At 41.4% G+C, this 4607-nt stretch overlaps 1 protein-coding gene across 1 annotated transcript in view; it reads right to left on the minus strand.

Moving 5' to 3' along the window:
• BPIFC (BPI fold containing family C) overlaps positions 1–3379 on the minus strand; it is a 52121-nt gene extending 48742 nt beyond the window's left edge. The window contains exon 1 of the mRNA XM_043562450.1: positions 2911–3379. The gene's annotated coding sequence lies outside the window, so the exon portion shown is untranslated. The remainder of the gene's footprint in view (positions 1–2910) is intronic.
• Positions 3380–4607: the final 1228 nt, after the last annotated feature.

The raw sequence follows: 4607 nt of genomic DNA on the forward strand, positions 1-4607 counted from the left end.
ATAATACAACCATACAGTGGAATGTTATTCAGCATGAAAAAGAAATAAGCTATGAGGCCAAAAAAGACATGGATTAATCTTAAACACATATTGTTAAGTAAAAGAAGCCAGTCATGAAGCCAGAAAATTCTATCCACATTCCGATTCCAATTACATGTCATTCTGGAAAAGGCAAAAGTAAAGTGATGGTAAAGAGACCCATAATTGCCAGAGGTTTGGTGGCGGGTTGGGGGGGGGGAGGGGCACGTAAGAGTGGTGGTGAAGTAAGTTGAAGCACAGGGGATGTTTCAGGTTGGTGAAACAAGACATTACGCATATGTCAAAACTGATAGAACTTTACGGGTCAAAGAGTAAATCTTAATGTATGTAAACTTAAAAAAAAAATCATGTAGGAGATTGAGAGGTCCATGACAGAATGCAGAATATGAGAAAAGAATCTAAATGTATTACAAATGTATGAAACAACCTTGCTGAAGGGGATTGGGGAACAAGATGGTGACCTGGGTCACTTTGGGAAAGAATGGAGTCTGTAAGACGAAGGGCTACAGGCACTGTTGTTGAAGCACTGTACTGCAGTTGACAAGGTTGTTTTTGACAAGGGTATGGGTTAAGAACTGTGAAACTGCTAGATACTGGAAATGAATGATTAAATAAATGGATGGTGGATGGGGTGGAGCTAGATTTGTCACAGTTGGATTGGGAATTTACAGACAAAGCAAAGAACGTGACCAGAATGACCATGTAGCAATGGATTAGAGTTGGCAACATGAGAATGAACTCATGCTCAGCTTCATATATAGATATAGATGGTTATGTATGGAAAATGTACATATACATATCTCTCAGATGTGTCAGCTGAGAAGGCTTAGAAGCAATAATACCCCAACAGCAATGAGCACACCTAGCACCCAGATATTGGTTTCTTTTTTTTTTTAATTTAATTTTTTAATGTTTATTTTATTTTATTTTATTTTATTTTATTTTATTTTTTTTTCTGAAATTTATTGACAAATTGGTTTCCATACAACACCCAGTGCTCATCCCAAAAGGTGCCCTCCTCAATACCCATCACCCACCCTCTCCTCCCTCCCACCCCCCATCAACCCTCAGTTTGTTCTCAGTTTTTAACAGTCTCTTATGCTTTGGCTCTCTCCCATTCTAACCTCTTTTTTTTTTTTTTTAATGTTTATTTAAAAAAAAAAATTTTTTTTTTCAACGTTTATTTATTTTTGGGACAGAGAGAGACAGAGCATGAACAGGGGAGGGGCAGAGAGCGAGGGAGACACAGAATCGGAAACAGGCTCCAGGCTCTGAGCCATCAGCCCAGAGCCTGATGCGGGGCTCGAACTCATGGACTGCGAGATCGTGACCTGGCTGAAGTCGGACGCTTAACCGACTGTGCCACCCAGGCGCCCCTTAATGTTTATTTTTGACAGAGAGAGAGAGAGAGAGAGAGCGCGAGCGAGCATGAGTGGGGGAGGGGCAGAGAGAGAGACACACACACAGAACCTGAAACAGGCTCCAGGCTCCCAGCTGTCAGCACAGAGCCTGATGTGGGGCTTGAACTCACAGACAGTGAGATTGTGACCTAAGCTGAAGTCAGACACTCAACTGACTGAGCCACCCAGGCGCCCCCCAGATACTGGTTTCTAATACCACTCTTCAGTAAAAGGAACTGGGGCACCGTGGAAAAATGGCTGATTCTAAGGTTGGGGCAGGATGTATACAAAATTGTCCTAAAGCATCTTATAGTAACAGAAAATAAGAAAGTGCTCAAAACCAGAAAAAAAAGAAAACACAGAACAAGTGAACAAAAATCCACAGTGATATCAAATGGATACAGTAGCCAACTGAAAGATGTCCCAGTGGTCAAAGCCGGAACAATTTGAGCAAAAAAAATAAATGAAGTAGTATTAGATTATAAGCCAAAGAATAAAAGAAATGTAACTCCACACTGATATAAATAAAGGACTGAATAAATAGAAAACAGAACAAATCTCCTGTATAGAGGAAATTCAAATAATTTATGTACACACTCCACCCCTAAGGAGGTAGGGCATAACTCCCACTCTAAGTGTGGGCTGCACATAGTGACTTTCTTCCAAAGGATACAATATAAAAAGGAGAAAAAAGGAGTAACTTTACAGTGGAGAAGCCGAGTGATCTGGGTTAACATCAACAGTGAGAAGTCATATTGACAGTATGCACTGTTGACATGAGAATGGAACCTGGACTTCTGTGGTCTACCTCCCAGGAGCATGTTACCTCAGTCTAATCATGAGAAAATATCAGACAAATTGAAGGATGTTCTACAAAATACCTGACCAGTAATTCTTAAAACAGTTAAGGTCATTTAAAAAAAAAAAGAAAAAAAGGAAGTCTAAGAAACTGTCACAGCCAAGAGAAGCCCAAGGAGACATGATGACTAGGTGTAATGTGGTCTCCTAGGTGGGATCCTGGAACAGAAAAAGGAGATTAGGAAAAAACAGAGAGAATCTGAATAAAGTATAGACTTTGGTTAATACAAATGCATCAACCTGGCATCTGGGTGGCTCAGTTGGTTAAGGTCATGGTCTCATGGTTCGTTCATGAGTTTGAGTCCCACATCAAGCTCTCTGCTGTCAGCACAGAGCCTGCTTTGGATCCCCTGTCTCTTTTCTCTTTGCCCCTCCCCTGCACACTGTGCTCTCTCTCTCAAAAATAAATAAACATTAAGAGGTTACTAATAGGGAAAATTGAGTATGTGGTATATAAGTCTTCAGAATCATTCCATAAACCTAAAACCATTTTAAATATAACATTAAAAAAAAAAGGAAGGCTTGTGAGCCAATGTATTCCCACAGAAGACTGACATTATCCCTTTGTAGTATTCTATGAAATGGCTCATTAAAAAAAAAAAAAGAAATTTACATTTCTGAACTCTTTGAAAGTTGCAGTAACTGTTGCTTGCAGACATTAAAGTGGGATCTATAAGAGAAAAAAAAAATTCTCAAGGAGAGGAATAGTTGAGAGATCATTGTCATGGATCTTTGAGGTTTTGGATGATCATCCTCTAGAGTACCTTAAATCTTGGCAGTGCCTTGGAGATGCTCTGGTTCTCTTCCAGGACCCTGCTAAATCCCTGTGATTGGATTACTTCTGCCATGCCAGTGGTTACACCCTACTGGGCAAAGGATTGAGACAAGGATCCCAGGTAGATTAGTTTTCCGTTGTTTTAACAAATGGTCGCAAATGTAGTGGCTTAAAACAAAAGACAGAACCAAAGGTATTCTCTCACTTAACCTTTACAACATGGCTGTCTGATACATTCTTGTTACTATTTTCATTTTTATAGGTAGTAACTTATCCAGGGTTACACAGTACTGAGAGGTGGACTGTGGTAGATGGTCTTTATTTTTTTTTTTTTTTATTTTTTTTTTTTTTAATTTTTTTTTTTCAACGTTTATTTATTTTTGGGACAGAGAGAGACAGAGCATGAACGGGGGGAGGGGCAGAGAGAGAGGGAGACACAGAATCGGAAACAGGCTCCAGGCTCTGAGCCGTCAGCCCAGAGCCCGACGCGGGGCTCGAACTCCCGAACCGCGAGATCGTGACCTGGCTGAAGTCGGACGCTTAACCGACTGCGCCACCCAGGCGCCCCGGTAGATGGTCTTTAAAGATGGCCACCATATTAGCCTTGCACTGTTTTCTCCAAGAATGGTATCTCAGAGAGAAACAGACTTCTATCTTTTTTAGGTCACTATTCAGATCTCTGTTAGGGTAGCTGAAGCTGTATCCTAACCAATAAGGCCTCCAAATATAGCCATTTTCCAACTTCTGTTATGTCTATCTCTGTAACATCATCCCTGCTCACCCATCGTCTACATTCTTACTGTCATCCCACTAATTGCTTTCTTCTTTCAGTTACCAAAAGAGTCTCCTAACTGAGCTGGTCCCTAAATTCAAGACAATTTTGCCTTCTAGGGAACATGGGGCAAAGTTTGAGGACATCTTTTGCTCTACAACTGAGAGAGAGGTTTCTAGTAGACCAGGGATGCTGCTGAACATCTTACAAGGCACAGAATAGTCCTCCACAACTACGACTTATGAGGCCCCAAATGTCAACAGTGCCAAGATTGAGGAACTCTGATCTAATATATATCCCCTGTACTTGACCAGTGATAGATTCACATTTCAGATCTGACCTATGCCCCTTGTGGTGTATCCCATGTACTTGACCAGTGATAGATTCACATTTCAGATCTGACCTATGCCCCTTGTGGTGTACACCTGTCAGACTCATGGCTTCCTATCATCTTTTGAACGGCCTGTCTACACCTGGCAGAAATTCCAATTATTTTAAGTCTTGCCTTCCCAAGGAAGGAGTTCAGACTCTCAATCTCATTCTCCTTTGTAGCCAGGACTCAGACATGGGACTCGATCTCCCTCAAGCAGATGCATCCCTATGAGCCTTTGATTTAGAAGTGAGCAAAGTGAGGAAACAGGTTTTTTTTGAAACCTGGCATTTTGTTGGTGCAGGAGGCTGCAAAAACATGTGGCAAATGAAGGTGGCAGCCATTCCACAGTGCTTCCTGTCAGGGTAAGTTTCCTCCGGGGCCGGGTGGGGC

The sequence above is a fragment of the Prionailurus bengalensis genome, chromosome B4, assembly GCF_016509475.1.
Source record: "Prionailurus bengalensis isolate Pbe53 chromosome B4, Fcat_Pben_1.1_paternal_pri, whole genome shotgun sequence".
Classification (NCBI taxonomy): domain Eukaryota; kingdom Metazoa; phylum Chordata; class Mammalia; order Carnivora; family Felidae; genus Prionailurus; species Prionailurus bengalensis.